Source organism: Chenopodium album, chromosome 5 (genome assembly GCF_948465745.1).
Source record: "Chenopodium album chromosome 5, dcCheAlbu1.1, whole genome shotgun sequence".
NCBI lineage: Eukaryota > Viridiplantae > Streptophyta > Magnoliopsida > Caryophyllales > Amaranthaceae > Chenopodium > Chenopodium album.
The window spans coordinates 28,062,561-28,084,250 of record NC_137838.1 but is presented as its reverse complement, the minus strand read 5'-3'; the positions used below and the strand labels follow the sequence as shown (position 1 = coordinate 28,084,250).

At 35.8% G+C, this 21,690-nt stretch overlaps 1 non-coding gene across 1 annotated transcript; it reads right to left on the bottom strand.

Annotated features, from left to right (window-relative positions):
- Positions 1–18,513: 18,513 nt before the first annotated feature.
- LOC145633379 (small nucleolar RNA R71) lies at positions 18,514–18,620 on the bottom strand. Its single transcript, XR_014112709.1, has one exon. It is a non-coding gene; the product is annotated as a small nucleolar RNA R71 (small nucleolar RNA).
- Between the last annotated feature and the right edge of the window lie 3,070 nt (positions 18,621–21,690).

Here is a 21,690-nt window from a genome sequence, read left to right as displayed (position 1 = left end):
AGTAACCCAATACAAATAAAAATTATATACGATTTATTAATAAAGAATCACATTTTAAATGACTAAAAATCAATTATTAATGACTGAATGTAATTACGTTAACTTTATAAAACTTTTCATGTTGTCTATTTATATAAAAATTATATTATGTTTAAAGTTACCCAAAAAAAGACAGAAAGTTACCCTTAAATTACCTAAAAGTTACCTTTATACTGCTCGATGTACACTAATATTAGTGTAAATCGGGTGTATACAAAAGTTTTCCAAAAAAGAAAGGTAAGGAAGAGAAAAGAAAATTTGGCTTCCCTTGTTTTGGGAAGGAAAATGTTTTCCATCATTATGGATGGAAATTTCCACCCTTGGAAAAATTGTTTTCCACCCCTTAACAAACCAAACAAAGGAAAATGGGAAAAAAAAAAATGGAAAACTCATTTTCCATGAAAACCTTTTACATCAACCCAAACAGGGCCTAAGTGTTGGAAAAAAAAGTCATTTCCTATTTGAATACTGTTATTTTAAGTTTGAGCCTGTTAAAATAAAATTTAATACTGCTATATGTTTCTTCAATATTGTTTTCGAGGTGTTATTTTGCTCTTTTCAGTAGTATTTATATATTAAAAGACTAAGTATTTGTGTTAGAAACTAAGTATTATATTTGAATACTATTAGTATATAAGTGAAATCTGTTATTAAGGAAAACAATACAGTTACTATAAATTAAAAATTGTAAAGCTGCGTGATTTGGTATCAGAGTCATACGGTTAAAAGATAAATTAAGTTGTTAATTTAATAATTAGGTAAAACTGGAGAATACTAGACCTTCTATTGAGTGTAAGAAACCTGATGTTAAGCATTATTATCATATTCCTGAAAATACTAGTAATTTTGGCCCAGTCCTTCATTATATAGTAGATCAAATTGGTGAATTAATATCGGAAGTTGATAACATACAAGCTCGTTGTATAAATATCAAGAATAAGATATCAATAACTGATATGTCCATTTTATATATTATTTTACCCCCGTCCCTTGGTCATAATTAGTAGTGTTTTTGGCTCTTTAGAGCCACTTTCATTACTAATTGGTGTTTTCTAGTGTTTTCGTAGTTTTGGTTGACTTTTGTAGGGATTTGCACCTTTGGAGAATTTTCCCGGTATTTTTATGGAGTGACTACGAGCATTGGAGGAGCACGACTAGTTTTTATAACCCAGGGTCGGTTAGAGTCATCGAACCGGTGATTAAGGGCTTAGCATTTGAGATTCCGATGCATTTAGACCGAGTATTCAAGACCCGAAGAGGAAATCGGGATTGGGCCGAAGAATCGGAGCCCAATCGAGAAGTCCAAACTTGCCCAAGTGTTCGGGCCCGACCAAGTAAGCTCCCGTCCGAAGGCGCGCCCGTCTGGGCGAGGAAAAGTAGTTCGCGCCCGGCCGGGCGCGAGAGACGCTCAAATTGGAAGAAAGGTGGGCCCGATCGGGCGCGAGGTTTTTAGAAGCTGATTTCGGCGATTTATCTTAGTTTTAATTAGGAGTAATTATTTTTGTATAAATATGATTTTAATGTTTTTGATTAGTACTTCTTCTCTTAGACTTTCTCTCTCTACTTAGTTTTAGATTAGTTTCTCTCTCTACAACTTTATTCTCTATTTTATTCTTAATTCAACTCCTTAATTCTGATTACTTTGGTAACGATTTCTTCTACTTTTACTTTATTTCTTTCATCATGTCTCCTTTAATTGCTTTGTTTAGTTTATATTTAATTATGTCTGAGTAATTTTCTTTCTAGGGAATATGGGGATCCATAATTAATATGAAAGGATAATTTATTATCGTTGATTATTGATATTGCATGATAATTTCTTATTGAATGGTTTTAACGCTTTACAACCAGATTATGAATCGAGTAGATATGATTTTCTTCTAAAAGTATAGCAATATTGAATTGATGAATCGAGCAGATGTTAATTTGATATTGTAGACACCTAAAAATTTCTCCCCAAAACCAAACCCGATGATGAAAACCTTTCACCGCCATTATTGGTTGGGTAGAGTATTTAATTTTTAGAGTGCTGAAATCCAGTTCTATCTGTAGACACCCAAATGTGTCTCCCCAAAACCAAACCCAGTGATGAATACCTTTCATGTCATTTGATTATCGAACAAAGCGAAAGTGTGAAAAGTCTAGTGATGAGGATGTTTTTATTAAAATATCTCTTCTTTCTGTTTTTGAAAATATTTCTTTTCTTACCCTATTTTTGAAAAACGTGCATTCCGGTTTAGTTTGGTCCATGATATGGGTCCAATAATGGTTTAGTTGGATGGGGTTGAAAAGACCTTTCCAACGATACATTATAAGCCCAATTCCGATGAATAATGAGGAAGTTATGGCCAAAATACTAAATTGGGCCCAAATCGGATTTTACCTACGACCCAATGATCATGTGGAGGGTCCAAAGGTCTAATCCTATTCCTAAACTAATTAGGATTAATTAGAAGCTTTTATAAGTTTCTAAAAGATCTTAATTATCTTTTTTGAAAAGATAAGATCAAAGAATTTGAGTTAAATAAAAACTTTCCTTTTCTTAAATCCTAATTCTATTCGAATTTAAAGATGTTCAAAGACAGTCAGATTTTATTTTTGTGCCTCATAATCTTTATCCAAATCTTATATGGTTGGATAGATCTTGAAATTATCTGTCCAATGATATATTATAATATTAAATCCGAGCTATAACGAAAAAGATATGAATAAAATATGAAATTCTATCCAAAACTGACACCGTCCCACTATTTTGGCCATATCTTTTTATCTACAAAAGATTTTAATCTGATTTTAATTGGGTTGAAACTAGACTTCAAGAGCTTTCCAACGACATATTATATGCCTTATTAGGACTTCTGGATCAAAAGATATGATAAAAACAAAATCCGCAAAAACTGCTGTCCATCGAGTTTTATTTCGATTCGAATTCGGATTCTTTTCTTAGTCTTCGACCCTCTTTTTTCTCTATAAATAGAGGTCATATCTCCCCTTTTGCAATCATCAACTCTCATCAAGAATTTCTTGATTCTCTCCCCCTCTTTCAAGCCTAGTCTTTTACAAATACAATTCTTCATACATTAGCACTAGACACACCTAGCCTAATTCGAAGTTGCCTTCGCCCTAGACGTGAAAGGTTTGATATTTCTGAGGGTTTGGTCCCAAATCTCTCTTTCAATTATTTAATTTAATTGTTTTGTTTATTATTTTCTTTGAAGTTACTAACGCGTGTATTTTGTTATTAGAAAGAGATACGAGGCATCCAAGTAAGTGCTTTAATTGATTTATTGACATTATGATATAGAAATCATGTCTAGGTTGTTATTATGATTTCTAGTTTCATGTTAGGATGCTTAATGTTTTGAATGACAACAATGATTCCTAGTATTATGTTTAGGGAAAAGGTTATAATATCAAATATGCTTATTATGATTCCTGCGATGCTTCCTATATTCTTTCCTAATATAGCATGTTAGTATCATGTTAGGGTTAAAGCTTTGATTTTTATTGTTTAGTGACATGCTAGGGTTTGTTATTAATCTTGTTAGTATCATGCCTAGGATCTTGCTAAAATTATGCTTTAACATGATTATTTTTATTATTATTATTATTATTATTATTATTATTATTATTATTATTATTATTATTATTATTATTATTATTATTATTATTATTATTATGTTGCTTGATTTATATTATTGTTATTGCTTGATCACACTTTTTACGCATGTTTAAAGGGAATTTATACTTGTAATCACGCTTAATAAGATAATTAATAATCTTGTTTAGGGTTAATTTGATTATAATTCAAGTGATCGTCAATAATAGTTTTATTTGTGCATTAATGTTCAACCAACATAGATTAAACAGGTTTAGGGTTAAACCTATTGATTGCATGTTAGTCAGAAAGCGCACATGAATACGATCAAAATAAAGTAGAGGCCTATTATTAGGGCAGGTTCAATCTCTTTTAGGTTGGATTTGTACCTTCATCCCCGAACTACCAGTCATGGTTCCAGACCTATTGGAGTTGACGATCTCCTGGATCGTTAAGGGGTGTAACCTTCACCTCGTGAACGGTTTACAAGTTCCTAAAACTTGTTGGCGACTCTTTTGCTCTATCTTCTTTCCCTTTGGACGCCACCACACTTTAGTGTATGATCATAGTGGGGTTCAAGCTAGGGGTAATGCATGAAATATTCCCTACACTATCCAATATATTTCATAAACCAATCCAATTTCTAGCTCATTTCCCTAAACCATATCATATTTTCCACTTTTCGTATCCACATCAAAAATCGAGGTGAACTGATTTTATGGCTATATAATTTTAATCCAATTATTATTTGGTTGGATAGGCCTTGAAATAAGCATTCCAACCATATATCATAAGCCCAATTCCGAGCTATAACGAAAAAGATGTGAGCAAAACACTAAACTCGCCCCAAAACCGACACCCTTCCACTAAAACGGCCATATCTTAAAATCTACTAATCATTTTGACCTGATTATAATTGGATTGGAAAGTAGACTTGATAATCTTTTCGATGATATATTATATGCCTTATTCCAAGTTACGGATCAAAAGTTATCGCAATTTTAAAAACGTGTAAAAACTAGAATTACCGCGCACAGTGCAAAAGCACCATGTTACGGCGCCTGATGACGTGGCACGGTGCCTGGTGCCGTGACACGGTACTTTACATCGTGTCACGGTGCTATTTTCGAAGTTTTTTCTCGTCAAATTTCACCGTGGCACGGTACATGTTGCCGTGACACGGTACCTACTGCCGTGACACGGTATTTCTCACCGTGTCACGGTGCTTTTTCCGTGTAATTTCTGCGTTTTCCCATATCGTGACACGGTGTACTGTCCTGTGCCACGGTGGACACTGCCATGTCACGGTATGTGGAATTTTCTCGTGTCTTTTTCGCGTAACCCTTCACGCGTTTTCACTTCCCGTAGGTCATATCTCCCCTTTTTCAATCATCAACTAGGTTGATCACAAAATCATTCTCTTCTCCCTCTTTATCCAAAATACTAGCCACCCGATTCTCTCAAAATACTTCCCCTAAGCACTCTAAGAAGTCCATACAATACCCAAAGTGCTATACTTAAATCAAGGCGTGAAAGGTGTAATTAACTGAGGGTTTGGAACAAATCAACTCTACTTTTTATTTAATTTAATTGTTTTAATTTGATTTAAATATTTATTGAAGTTACTAACAGTTTTTTTCATGATGTAGCAATTCAAGGAAACGCGAAAAGTGAGTAATTAATCACTTAATTACTCTTATTTTTATTCTTGTTGCTAGTATCATGATTAAGTTCTTTATTATTTGACTTGACTAACGTTATAATTGTTAAATTGCTTCCAATATTAATGTTTATTCTATTATATTTTTTATTTATCACCATGTTGCATGTTAAAGGGAATATGTAATTGAAAATCACACCTAATAAGATAATTTGGACGACCGGTTTAGGTTCCTTTTTAATCTTGTTGTTTAATCAAGTGACCACTAATATTTTAGAATTATGTGTTGCATTAATATTAAACCAATTTAGCATAATAGTTTGGAGAAAATTGAATCTTTGTTTGAATGCCTTTGAGATCGTAGGAATCACTTTTCACTATAAGAATCGAGTAGAGGCCAATACGGGCGAATATGACTCCATGACTCACTTCGTACCATCATCCCCAATCATCCTTTCGTGGTTCCAAAACATATGGAGTTAGTAATATCATGGATTATGAATGGGGTGTAACCTTCACGGGTCAATCGTTGTTGCCTATTGTTGTCCCTTTATTCGTGGTTACCTTTTATGATCCGTGAACAGTTTACAAGTTCTTTAAAAACTTGTTGGCGGCTCCCTACTTTCCTTGTCCCTAATTGTATATGTCAATTCCCACTTCCTATGAGTGCCAAGCATATTCACAACATGCTATAACGTAGGCGCACTTCGAGTGACGCCTACAATTTGGCGACTCCACTGAGGAGGATTCTTAGTTATTTATTGATTTGAGTGATCGGTATTTAATTGAGATGAGTGGATGAGACTTGAAAGATTCTTGAATTGTATTCCTGCGAATTAATTGGCATTGTCACATATGCATTTTAGCATACCTATTTTGCCACAATAGTACGTGTTCTACGTATGTGGCTAGCCCGAGGGATTTATGCTCTATCAACCCGAAAACGCTCATGGCAATAAGGGTTCATCCGAGTTTTTAAATCCACCCAAACCATGGAGTCGAGTTCGATTTTATCACGAACTTGCGGAGCTGCCCGTTGGCATACACCCTCAAGGGAGGCTGCCTTGCTAACGCGTCCAAACTCTTAACCATGGTACCTTTTGACACCCAAAAGCTTGACCATAGTGGAACATAGATCTTGACTTTAGGTTGCAAACTTCATTGCATCATGCTTGACGATGTGCTTATATGTGCCTTTTTTATTGAATTTTTTTAATTAATTTTTTTTCTCTTATCAAACCCTTTTTATTTTTTTCATAGATTTTTTTTTAATTTGAGCCAACTCGGATTTTTATTCTCGTATACTGCACAAGAGTCAACTTGTTTTGGTCGTAGCCAGAGTTTTAGAAAGGGTTACGTGTCGTGCAACCTATGGATCTGTAGCCCCGAGTCTTATCTTTCATTTGGAGTTGGTTTCGTCCCAATCGAAGTCACAGATCAAAAGTTATAACCGATATACTACAACTTGTCCAGTTTAGGTGTCTTTTTAGCGTCAACTTTCTTCTTTTTAAAATTTTTTTTTATATCTTTTCGTGTTAAGCTAGCCTTAGCCAAGTCCTTTAATCCGTGTCAACTTGTATAATATAGGATTATAGATATTTATTTTTATTTTATTTATTTTTTTATCCATGAGTCCTAACTCTTCTAGAATTCTAGTCCTCTTCCTAGTTTCTTGTGATTTTTTGTGCTAACCTTAACATGTGTTCTTTGTCTTTGATTGCGGTTGATCTTATTTATGACTAATGATTGCCAATGGAATGTTTTTACTTAGTAAATAGCATAAACATTAAAATTGGACAAAATTAATCAAGTTAGTTTCTCTTTTAGTCTTCCGTGCTATTTGGTCATTGGGTCCTTTGTTTTTCACAACGTCCTCATGTCTAGCCATGCGATCATACCACGAGTCTTAATAAACTCACCTAATCACACATGTTGAGTCATTGCACACACTTTGTCTCTGAGTCATGCACTATATTGTTTATGATCGTATAATAGGACCATGCATGTATCATATTCTGTCGTAGTAAAAATGAGTGGAGTTTTTCTCACCTGTTTTCAAATGTCTATTTTTTCCCCTTCATTTCCTATCTTGAGCAATGAGTCAAACAATTAAGTGAATTATTTTATTTCACAGTACTTGGTCAAGGAGCAGGGATAGATTAATACGGTTCGAGTCATTACCACAACAATCTCTTACATCCAAGAAGCGTTCAAAGAGAACTTTGCCATCTCCACATTACTTATCACCTTTAAACTAATTTCAGTTCGTTCCAATGCCCACTAAGGAAGATATTGAGAACATCAACAAATCCATCGAGGCACTGTCTGCCATGATGAAAACCCTTACCACTAGCGTCACTACCATGGAACAAAACAAGGTCACTCTTTCTACCCTTGACAAATTGAAGGAACAGATGAGTAAGATTTCTAAGGATTTCACTTTTGTGGAACAACCTCCCATTCCTTTGGATATGAAAGACAAGCTCCCTGAAAAGTTCTCCACTGCTGATAGTCCAAAGTTCAAGCCTACTGACAATCCTATATTCCATTTGAAGGCGTTCTCTGCAACCATGGCTCTTAAGGGATTGGACGTAATACGCTTCCCTACGGTGTTCCCTCTCTCCTTAGAGCATGCTTGTCAACAATGGTTTTATTCCCTAGATGCCAAGCGTATTGCGACTTGGCAAGATGTCATCGACAGTTTCATGAATCGTTACAAGTGTAACATTCAAACTAAAACTTCTGAATGTGAACTCTTTATTCTCAAACAGAAAGAGAATAAAGGCTTCACCGCTAATCTGAACAGGTGGAGAGAAACGACTTCACTTTGGGTAGATCCTCCCAAAGAAAGAGAGATGGTTCACCTCTTCATCAAAAATTTGACTCACAAGTATAGGGAACATCTCAAATTTCTTCCACTGAACACTTTCGAAGCTGTATACGGCATCGGCATTAATATAGAGGATGAGCTAATAAAGACTGCTGGTAGTAACAATAATAACACTTGGAAAAACAAGGAAAACGACCTTCCTTCTTCTTCGTCTTCTAAGCATGAAAATACTACCAACAATATAAGCCAAGTTGATCTCAATGAAGTGTTAGCTCTTGATGCACCATTGCCCAAGAAAAGGAGAACTTACACTCCTTTAGGAATAACTTATGATGCGGCCTTTGATCGCCTCTACGGTCAAGGCTTGATCACACCTAATAGGCAATTTTCAGAGCCAAAACTTGAAGAAAGGAGCGCCAAATGGAATCCCAATGCCCATTGAAAGTACCATCAAGGAAGGGGCCACACTACCGAGCAATGTTGGAATTTGAAGGACATCATTCAAGACTTGGTGGATGCAAACAAACTTCCTGTCCCTCCAGGCGGCAAGAAGTAATGAACACAAGGCGCACAGTAGATCCTTCATGCAAGATTTCATGATTTATTTTTTTTATCATTTTTCTCCATTCCCCCATTCATGTCTAGCATAGGTTTTCCATTTCGAATTTCTATATGTTTCATGTGTTTCGTTCACATTTTCCATTGATAAAATGAGCATATTTCCTTTACATCTCGATCATAGCATTTTTCATTAACTCATTAAAAAAAACAAAATAAAAATAAAAATCAATTACCGAACTGAACACAAGGTATACCAATTATTTGAGGTACCTTTGCAACCCATTCATTCCCCATTAACCACTCAATCACATATCCATTTCTTCATCAACCACTTTGAGCCTCGTCTCACGATTGGCCTTATTTATTCAACCCACAATCACCTAGCCCTGGGATTGGAAGATGTGAAACCTGTGTAACATTCAAAAAGCAAGTAAAAAAATAAAAAATAAAAAATAAAAAAGGCAGCAAAGCAACAATAAAACAATGTCTAAGGGCAAGTGTTCCAATGTCTTTGATATGAACACGTCTCAAATGGCGTCTCTCATCGAGTGCTTGGTACCGTGCCTGAGAAACATGAATGCTAAGTGAGTGATGGAACGCATGATTTGAGATTGCCCACATTGATTCAAAAGAATGAAAAAAAAAAGTTGAAAATAAACTTGCAAAATTCAAAAAATTCAAATTCACAATTACACATCTTGGGGATCCTATCGGGTCTTGAGCCTTGTACCCTTTTCTTCTTTGAACCGCCAACTTAACCATATTACAACCCTTGAAAGACCTCTTTGAGGTGTACATACACTTGTGCAAAGTTCGGCTAGAGCTACGTTCGGCCTGATTCCTAACGGATACGTAGGCAACCTCACATCGAGGTGCGGCCACATTCATATTCATATCCATGCATGATCGAGTCAAAGAATATCCAACGCTTATCCCTACCCATTTAGAGCTAGACTTGGGGGCTTGAACCCACATCACATTAGCTTACCCAGCCTAAAGAGATCATCTTTGACTCTTTTCACATATATTTTCATCACCATAACCCTTGCAGCCAACCTTAGTATCACATTCACACACTTCACTCACACATCCATATCCATATCATCCTTCCCTTTAAGAACCCCTTTTCATGAAATCTTGTTTCAACACTGCGCATGCTTTTTCATCTTTCAAGACAACATTCATTAAAAGAAACATTGTATACTTGCTTAGCTTCCTGACATGAGCAATGTTCATTATTTCACGCATCGCATAATGTGCTGAGCAACATTTATTTATCAACAATTTTAAATCATACAAAGCATACCGTGCTTAACTTCAAGACCTAAGTGAAGTTAAAGATCGCTTCTTTACACCATATGATGCTTAGCTCCATGACCTAAGTTCACTCATCTATCGTGTCACATGATGTAATTGTCCTTAGCCTCCTGGCTTAAGAACATGCATCATGCATACATTATTTTCAAGATAAGCAATTCAATCCATGCGATTCATTTTGTCTTGCTCAACAAAGAAGTTCAAAACTTCTTTCCTTTTTTCGTGTCTTTTCTTTTGGGGAAGTTTAAAAAACTTTTTCAAAATTTTCTCATCGAGGGAAGTTCAAAAATAAAAGTTCAGTTTTCACGTCTTTCCTTTTCGGGAGAAAGTCGGTACCCTCCACTCGTCTCATGACAAAAATGACTGAAAATTTTTGCTTTTGCATTTTCAGTTGCTTGTGTTTGCAAACACACACCATATACACACACAACCACAAGTTATACATGTCATATCGTGACTAGTCAAACTCGGTCAAGTCAGTTGGTCAAGTCAATCATAGTCTATATATACAAGTCCCTTGGCAAATTTTATTTTGCAGGTCCCAATTACAGCCCACATCCGGGGACAAGCAGACCATCGACAACCCACGTTCGGGGGACAAACGAACCATTTACATCCCACGTCTGGGGACAAGCGGACCATCTACAACCCACGTTTAGGGACAAGCGGACTATCTATAACCCACATTCGGGGACAAGCGAACCAATTACAACCCACATTCGGGGACAAGCGAACCATCTACAGCCCACGTTCGGGGACAAGCAAACCAACTACAACCCACGTTCGGGGACAAGCGAACCAACTACAGCCTCGTTCGGGGATAAGCGAACCATCTACAGCCTACGTTCGGGGACAATCGAACCACTATCATTTCACGGCGCAAGGTTCTCGATACACAGAGACTTGCAATCTCATCATTTGTCGACTTTCCTCAAGCATGGAAAGTATTATCCGGTGGATTTCCTCAAGCATGGAAAGTATTATCCAGTGGATTTCTTCAAGCATAGAAAGCTGCCAAAATCATCTGTTGACTTTCCTCAAGCATGGAAAGTATTATCGGTGGGTTTCTTCAAGCATAGAAAAACACCAAATTCATATGTCGACTTTCCTCAAGCATGGAAAGTATCATCCGGTAGGTTTCTTCAGGCTTAGAAAACTACCAAACTCATCACTCGACATTCCTCATGCATGGAAAGTATTTCAACGAAACGTCATCCGGTGGATTCCTTCAAGCATAGGAAGCTACCAAACACATTTTTCACCGATACACTGGTGTCAGATAAGCATTCTATCCCTTTACTCTTTTATCTACGTAACTAACATTTTTCTGCAGGTATTGACGTATACAGAGTGATTTAGGGCCGCAGAATGTCTTAAATCATTCTCCGTCCCTATCGACTACTTTTACTATCGTTTTCGAAACTGACGTTTCTACAAACTTAGTCAAAGTGAGGGTTTCTGTAGACACCTAAAAATGTCTCCCCGAAACCAAACCCGATAATGAACACCTTTCACCGCCATTATTGGTTGGGTTGAGTATTTAATCTTTGCAGTGATTAAATCCATGTTCTATCCAATATATTTCATAAACCAATCCAATTTCTAGCTCATTTCCCTAAACCATAACATATTTTCCACATATCCACATCACAAAATCGAGATGAACTGATTTTATGTCTATATAATTTTTATCCAATTATTATTTGGATGGATAGGCCTTGAAATAAGCTTTACAAACATATATCATAAGCACAATTCCGATCTATAACGAAAATGATATGAGCAAAACACTAATTTCGGCCCAAAATTAAACCAACACCCTTCCACTAAAACGGCCATATTGTAAAATATATAAATCATTTTGACCTGATTCTAATTGGGCTGGAAAGTAGACTTGATAAGATTTCCAATGATATATTATATGCCTTATTCTGAGTTACGGACCAAAAGTTATTGCAATTTTTAAAATGTGTAAAAAACTGGAATTACCGCGCACATTGCAAAAGCACCGTGTCACGGCGCCTGATGACGTGGCATGGTGCCTGGTACCGTTACACGGTACTGTACATCGTGTCACGGTGCTATTTTTGAAGCTTTTTCACGTCAAATTCCACCGTGGCACGGTACCTGTTGCCGTGACAGGGTACTTGCTGCCGTGACACAGTATTTCTCACCGTGTCACGGTGCTTTTTCCGTGTTTTCCCATACCGTGACACGGTGTACTATCTCGTGCCACAGTAGACACTTCCATGTCATGGTACGTGTGTCGTGTCATGGAATTTTCTCGTGTCTTTTCCGCGTAAACCCTTCACTCGTTTTCACTTCCCGTAAGTCATATCTCCCCTTTTTCAATCATCACCTAAGTTGATCACAAAATCATCCTCTTCTCCCTCTTTAACCAAAATACTAGCCACCCTATTCTCTCAAAATACTTCCCCTAAGCACTCCAAGAAAGTCCATACAATACCCAAAGTGCTATCTTAAACCAAGGCGTGAAAGGTATAATTAACTGAGGGTTTGGACCAAATCAACTCTACTTTTTATTTAATTTAATTGTTTTAGTTTGATTTATATATTTATTGAAGTTACTAATAGTTTATTCATGATGTAGCAATTCAAGGAAATGTGGAAAATGAGTAATTAATCACTTTATTACACTTATTTTTATTCTTGTTGCTAGTATCATGATTAGGTTTATTATTATTTGATTTGACTAACATTATTATTTTTAAATTGCTTCCAATATTAATGTTTATTCTATTATATTTTTTATTGATCACCATATTGCATGTTAAGGGGAATATGTAATTGAAAATCACGCCTAATAAGATAATTTGGACGACCGGTTTAGGTTCCTTTTTAATCTTGTTGTTTAATTAAGTGATCACTAATATTTTAGAATTATGTGTTGCATTAATATTAAACCAATTTAGCATAATAATAGTTTGGAGAAAATTGAATCTTTGTTTGCATGCCTTTGAGATCGCATGAATCACTTTTCACTATAAGAATCGAGTAGAGGCCAATACGGGCGAATGTGACTCCATGACTCACTTCGTACCATCATCCCCCGATCCTTCTTTCGTGGTTCCGAATCATATGGAGTTAGTAATCTCATGGATTATGTATGGGGTGTAACCTTCACTGGTCAATCGTTGTTGCCTATCGTTGTCCCTTTATTCGTGGTTGCCTTTTATGATCCGTGAACGGTTTACAAGTTCCTTAAAAACTTGTTGGCGACTCCCTACTTTCCTTGCCCCTAATCGTATATGTCAATTCCCACTTCCTATGAGTGCCAAGCATATTCACGACATGCTATAATATAGGCGCACTTCGAGCGACGCCTACAGATATTAAAGGCTATTTTCAATAGGAACTTAGATCTAGTAAATTGCGAGAGCCTGTTAGATCTATGTTGATTAATAAATTGTGAGAGCCTGTTAATTATGTTATTTATGCAATGTCAATTATTGGTTGTTATGTTTTATCCTGGAATATTTAATTATTGGTGAACCTGTGACCCTAGGCCTTTTATTATTGATTTATCCCTACTCTTAATCTTCTTAGTTTATTTCCTTTTTAATAACAACAATTTTGGTTGCTTGATAATCTAGATTATATTAATTAATTAGGAATAGAAAGACTTGTTTCCCTGTGGATTCGACCTTACTTCCCTATCTATATACATTAGTTAGAGGATTTAGGTAATACTTTTGATTAGGTGATACAACTTTAGCCTATCAATAACCATAACCGATATTAATAAAAAAAGTAAGCGACTTAAAAGAACAGGTTAAAAAAGTTCAACTTGCTTTAACAAACGAAGTTAGGCATCAATTCGGATAAGAAGTATCACCAAATAAAGAGAAAATTGTCTCGTATAAATTAAGTATCCTTTTCAAAATCTAGATAAAAATAAAAAGTTTACTGTATCACTCCCTAAAAGACCTACTAGTAACCAAGCAAAGAATAAAGACACTAAAGATGAATCCTCATCTTCAGGAGAAAACACTTAAGGAATTACAAGACCTATTCGATAAAGAAGAAGACCCTAATAAGCTTAACGAAATCATGAACTTAATTTCTGAAAAAGGGATTGCTTCTGATAATGAAATAGTGGAAAGTAATTACGTTACTTTAGAGGAAGATTTAAATCAACAAATGGGATTAATGAAGTTAAATGATTTAGACTTTCTACCCATAAAAGTTGTTTGACAAAAAAATGAAAATAAACTAGGAAAAAGAGTAATGGATAATAATGATGTTGGAGAGGTGCAAGAAATATTTCAAGAATTACCCCAAACTTGAACCCCACTGTGATCATACACTTAAGCATGGTGGCGTCCAAAGGGAAAGAAGCTAGAGCAAAAGAGTCGCCAACAAGTTTTAGGAACTTGTAAACCGTTTACAGGGTGAAGGTTACACCCCTTAACGATCCAGGAGATCGTTAACTCCAATAGGTCTGGAACCAAGACTGGAAGTTCGGGGATGAAGGTACTGATATGTCTATTTTTATAGTATTTTACCCCCGTCCCTTGGTCATAATTAGTAGTGTTTTTGGCTCTTTAGAGCCACTTTTATTACTAATTGGTATTTTCTAGTGTTTTCATAGATTTGGTTGACTTTTGCAGGGATTTGCACTTTTGGAGCATTTTCCCGAGATATTATGGAGCAATTACGAGCATTGGAGAAGCACGACCAGTTTCTATAGCCCAGGGCTGGTTAGAGCCATCAAACCGGTGATTAAGGGCTCGGTATATGTGATATTTGGGCATTTGGACCGAGTATTCAAGACCCGAAGAGGAAATCCGGATTGGCCCGAAGAATTGGAGCCCAATCGAAGTCCAAATAGTGGCCCAAGAGTGCCGCCCGGCCAAAGAAGCTATCGCCCGGAGGCGCGCCCGGCCGGGCGGGGAAAGCAAGGTTGGCGCCCAAACTCGTGCCCGGTCGGGCTCAAGGAACGAACCTGATGAGAAAAGGCGTGCCCGATCGAGCGGTGCCTCGCCCGATCGGGCGCGTGTTATTGTTAGGAGACGATTAACGTCGTTTAAAGTTTGTTTTAGTTTAGGATTCTTTCTTAATATAAATACTTCTCCGTTAAGCGAGTTTAGTATCTTCTTTTACTCTTTCTTAATTCTTTTCTTAGATTTTCTCTCTCTACTTAGCTTTTAGATTATTTTCTCTCTCTCATATACTTTGTTCTTAACTCTATTCTTAATTCCAGATTTCTTGGGTAACGATTTCTTTTCTCTTAATTTTAGTTATTTATTTTATTCCTTTGATCATGTCTTGTTTTATTACTTTGATTAGTTTAGATTTAATTATGCGTGAGTAGTTCTATTTCTAGGGTTTGTGGGGATCCATAAATAATATGAAGGGGTAATTTGTTGTTGTTGATTATCAATGCTAGATTAATTTCCTATTGATTGATTTAATACTCTGTTACTATATTAGGCCTGATCTTTTATGCATGAGTTTGACAATATTGATTCGAGATTTGAGAGATGAGAATTGATGTTTAGGTCTAGTTTCAATAGGCAGGTTAATTTATAAATGGTTAAGTCGAGATTTGAGAGATGGGATTTAATACCGGTAAATTAATTGTGTGATTGTAATACGTAGCGAAAGCCCTTTATGATCTGATTAATTTATGCATTGATGATTGATTATTATTGTAGGGAATAAATTTCAAGCGTTAATACCCTAGCTTGAACCCCACTGTGATCATACACTAAAGTACGGTGGCGTCCAAAAGGGAAGAAGATAGAGCAAAAGAGTCGCCAACAAGTTTTAGGAACTTGTAAACCATTCACAGGGTGAAGTTTACACCCCTTAACGATCCAAGAGATCGTCAACTCCATAAGGTCTTGAACCAAATAAGGGTTCGGGGATGAAGGTACAAATCCAACCTAAAAGAGATTGAACCTGCCCTAATAATAGGCCTCTACTTTATTCTGATCGTATTCATGTGCGCTTTTCGATTAACATGCAATCAATAGGTTTACCCTAAACCTGTTTATCTATGCTGGTTGAATTTAATGTGCAAATAAACTATTATTGGCGATCACTTGAAATTATAATCAAATTAACCCTAACAAGATTATTAATTATCTTAATAAGCGTGATTACAAGTACCAATTCCCTTTAAACATGCATAAAAAGGTGTGATCAAGCAATAACAATAAATATAAAGCAACATAATAAATAATCATCAAAATAATTATTATAATCATAATCATAACAATAATCATCATAATAACAATCATATTAATCATAATATAATAATAATCATAAGTCATGTTAAAGCATAATAAAAATAGCAAGATCCTAGGCATGATACTAACAAGATTAATAACAAACCCTAGCATGTCACTAAGCATTAAAAATCAAATCTTTAACCCTAACATGATACTAACAATCATAAGTATTAAGAAGAACATAGGAAGCATCGCATGAATCATAATAAGCATATTTGATATTAGAACCTTTTCCCTAAACATGATACTAGGAATATCATAATAACAATTTAAACATGATTTCTACATCATAATATCAATTAAACCATTAAAGCACTTACTTTGATGCCTCGTACCTCTTTCTAATAACAAAATACACACGTTAGTAACTTCAAAGAAAATAATAATCAAACAATTAAATTAAATAATTGAAAGAGAGATTTGGGACCAAACCCTCAGAAATTAAACCTTTCACGTCTAGGGCGAAGGCAACTTCGAATATGGATAGGTGTTTCTAGATCTAATGAATGCGGAATTTTGTATTTGAAAAGCTAGTTTAGAAAAGAGAAAGAAAGAGAGATAGCGAATGATCAAAGAGAATGAGAAAATTGATGAATGAAAACTGGTTGTAGGTGAATACAGATGAATGTTGATGCGAATTGGTGAATGAGCCAAAAAGATAAAATTAACAAAACAGAGTCTAGCGCACGCAAAAAGAGATTGGCGTTAGGAATTGGCCCTTGGCGCCAGGCGCCAATCCTGTTTTTGACGCGTTTTCTAAAATCAGATAAATTTTGCCGTACAGGAGGATAAAATCGTATCTTTTCCTCAAAAATGTTCTTTGATTTTAATTAAAACTCCGAAAAGTCAACAAAAGTCAATTTATCAATGCTAATTGAATTATGAATGAAAAGAACCTTCTAGAAGATTCTAGAAGACTAAAACCATTCCTAATTGCATTAGGAATGATAAATCATATTAGGCCCTCCTCTAAATCATTGGGCCACATATAAGGCTCAAAACGGGCCCAGTTTAGTGATTTGGCCATAACTTCCTCAATACTCATCGGAATTGGGCTTATAATATATCGTTGGAAAGCTCTTGTCAAGCCCCATCCAACTACACTACTATTGGACCCATATCATGGACCAACCAAACTGGATTGGCTGTTTTCTTAAAATAAGTTTTCAAAAATAGAGAGAAGAGAAAAGAAATTAAAACTATCCGCAACACTAGACTTTCCACACTTTCACTTCATTCGATTATGATTCGACATGAAAGGTACTCATCACTGGGTTTGGTTTTGGGGAGACACAAATGGGTGTCTACAATTATGTTTTACCCTGGAATATTATTTATTGGCGAACCTATGCCCTAGGCCTTTTTTTCATTGTTTTCTCCTATTCTTATTCTTCGTAGTTTAGATTCCGTTAATTATAATATATTGGTTACCTGATAATTTATATTACTTCAATTAATTAGGAATAGAAAGACCAGTTTCCCTGTGGATTCGACCCTACTTCCCTATCTATTATTAGTTAGTGGTTTTAGGAATTTACTTTTGATTAGGTGATACGACTTTAACCTGTCAAAATTTGGCGCTGTTGCTTGGGAGACGGTTTTATTTTTATTTCTGATTATTTTTGTTGTCTAGGTTATTTCTTTTTGTCTCAAAAAACATTAGTTCTTTGAGGCAAGTCTCATATTTGCTTTTAGTTTTTTTGTTTATGCCCAGGTGTTCCAGGTCAGGTTACATCCCATTCGATCCTGAGATCGAACGATCCTTCCATAGATAGAAGAATCTTTACAAGCAAATTCTGGTGATAATAATAATCACTGAGATCCTCCAACTGATTCTAGAAATTCAGAGGTATCTTCAGATCCAGAATTAGAGATGATGGCTCCAAAGAAGCTCAGTGATTATTCACCATAAAAGCTTACAGATTTTCCACACCTTACTCCAACTCCAGCTCTTGATGGGGTACAGTTTGAGATTAAACCCCAATTTATAACGATGATAGAAAGGAAGCAATTTAGTGGAGCTAAGGGTGAAGACCCAAGTCTTCATATTGTAGACTACTGTCAGTACTGTAATACCATCAAGCAAGCTGGGGTCACACAAGACCAAATCAGGGAGATTCTCTTTCCTTTTTCTTTAACTGGAAAAGCCAAATTATGGTTTAATGGTTTAAATAGAACTGCACTTGGTATAACTTGGGAAACTCTTGTTTTGAATTTTTATAACAAATATTATCCTGCAGAGAGAACGACTATACTACGGAGTGCAATTCAGAACTTTGCCCAAGAAGCCGATGAAACTTTATATGAGGCTTGGGAGAGGTTCAAGGACCTACAAAGAGAATGCCCCCACCATAATTTGGCACAATGGCAGTTAATCCAAGCCTTTTACAATGGCATTGGAAATTCATCTAGAATAATATTGGATTTTGCAGCTAGTGGGAGGTTTATGAACCTTAATGTTGATGATGCAGGTCAAGTTATTGAAGATATGACGATACATAATTCCCAATATGAGAATCATAGAGGCTTTGTTAACAAGGGGAAGCATAGTGTTGACTCTGTATCCTTTTTGCAAGCTTAATTAACCTCTATCTGCCAGAAATTAGATAATCTTAGTACTATAAATGTAGCTAATGTTTCTGCAATTAATAATAATAATAATGAGGCTTTTTGTGAAAATTGTGGAATTTTAGGTCATTGGGAACAAGATTACAGGAGTTCCGTGGAGCAAGTCAATGCCTTTCAAGCTTATAGGCAGAATAACCCATACTCCAACACCTACAATCTTGGGTACCAGAATCATCCGTACCTTTCCTACCGGAGAACCAATGTTCAAAATCCACCACCACCACAAGAACCACAGGCGCCACAACAACAACATCAGAAATATTACCACCCCAATGCTGGCCAGAAGAACCAACCACAACAACCCTCCTCATCTTCCGACCCTGCTTTGGTAGAAATTAGAGCGATGCTGGCTAATATGCAGAAGCACATGGAGAGTAGAGATGCCCAAATTGATTCAATCCTAGCACACAATAAAATTGTAGATAATCAAATTGCGCAACTTTCCGCTACTCTACAAGCCCGTCAACAGGGAGCCCTGCCAGCACAGCCGACCAGGCCTACGGATCAAGCCTATGCAATTACTCTAAGGAGTAGTTCAAACTATGAAGGGCCCCTTATGCCTAGAGATGATGAACCTGTTCTAATAAATAATGCTAATCTTAATTCCGTTAAACCTGACAATGTAGCTAATAGCCCTGCAGGGCTAAAGAATGGTACTAATATATCTGATTTTACATTGCAGGGTACGAATCCAGGGAAGGTGGCAACTCGAGATAAGAGCAGTAATTCTCCAAAGTCAGTTATCAAACTTCCATTCCCCAATCGTCACTTGAAAACAAATTTGGATAAGCAGTTTGGTAAGTTTCTGGAGATGGTTAAAGATTTGCAAGTAACAATTCCCTTCACTGAATTAATTACACAAATTCCTGCATATGCAAAATTTATGAAGGAAATATTGACAAGAAAATGGTCTATTAGTGAGGTAGAGATAGTAGCTTTCACTGCAGAGTGTAGTGTCGTACTTTAAAATAAATCTCCACCTAAACTAAAAGATCCGGGTAGTTTTTCTATCCCTTGTCATATTGGCAATCTAATAATTGATAATGCATTATGTGATTTGGGCGCAAGCGTTAGTGTTATGCCATTATCTGTGTGTTCCAAGCTAAATATGGGTAAATTAAAAGCTACTAATATTACTCTACAAATGACTGACCGTTCTTTTAAATACCCCCTTGGTGTTTTAGAGGATGTTCCTGTTAGAGTAGGTAAATTTTATATACCTGTTGATTTTGTTGTTCTTGATATGGCTGAGGATATGCAAACCCCAATTATTTTGGGTAGACCATTTCTTAACACTGCAGGTGCAATTATTGATGTGAGATGTGGAAAATTGACACTATAAGTGGGGGACGATAAAATCATTTTCAATCTTAATAATACCCCTAAAATCCCCATGACAGAGTGACAAGGTAATAATCGCGTCGTTAAATGACTATCCCTAGATCAAATACAATTTATACAACCTAAACAAACCTAATACGAGTATAAGGCAAGCATAGGGGTCCAACCACAGGGAACGAATAAACACCACCAAATGTTATCGATAATTAAGCTAGTCCGGAATAAGAGATAAATAAACTAAAGTCTAAAGATGCTAAAACAAGAAATAAAACATTAAGGGAAAAGGTTTAGGTATAGCATTCACTTGAACATAAACAAAGGCATAGAAATTGAATTAATTATGAACTAAACATGCTCGAATATCGAAGTAAAGGATCCAATCTAGCCGCCTTCTGGGGTCAATTGGCTTCTCCTAACATAGCCTCTATGTTTCCACATTAGAACCATATACTAGGAGGTGCAATAAAAGAACAATCAATAGTAATGAACCTTAACTAAGTCAACTTCCGTTCCTTGTTAGCAAAGATTCACCTTTAATCAACCAACAATGTGCACTTGCAAGAAGATTAAAGAATATCAAGCATATAAAGACTTTAATCACAAATAAATCAATTCTAAAACCTAGAACATGCTCAAGATCCAACTACACCACAACCATCCCCTTAATGGGGAAATTACTCACTAATCATGCTAATAACAAGATTAATTAACAAATAATCAAGAATAAACATGATCAATAAGCAATACCAACAACTAAAATAATAATCAAAAGAAGCACTAAAAATAGAGGAGAGAGAGTTACAGATTCTCATTGATTGAATGTGAAAATCTACAAACAAGATGATCAATCTTCTTCTTCAATATCCAAGCTCAACAATGGTGAAACCCTTACTTTCTCTCTCTAAACTACTCTAATCCTAACCTAAACCTAGAGAGAGAAGCTCTCCTAAAAACTAATTAGAGAATAGAGTAATTGGTAATTCTTCCTTCCTTAATTATCCCAAAAATGGGTATTTATACTAAGCTAAGAAAATACTAAAAGAAAAGAAAATAAAGTAAAAAGGAAAAATAAAATAAGAAACTAATTATTATAAAAATAAAAAGAAAGAAATAAGAAAAGGGAAAAGAAAAGAAAGAAATATAAATAAAAATAAAAGAAAAAGAAAAATAAACCAAATTCAAGTCCCCAACAAAACTAATCAGACCCCAACTCTTCTTCTTCGATTTTTCGGCTGCTTTGAACTCCATTGAAGCGCCTCACCATCACCACCGTTCATCAACCATCATCATCAAATCGTCACCGCTCATCCTCCTTGTTTATCATCAAGCATCAAATAAAAACCGTTCGATCTTCATTAATTATCACGCGCGAAGCTCGTGAAATGGTTCGGTCGAACCATGAGTTAGTGTGGCCGAACTACAGGGTTGGTTCGGTCAAACCATGGGTGTGTTCGACCAC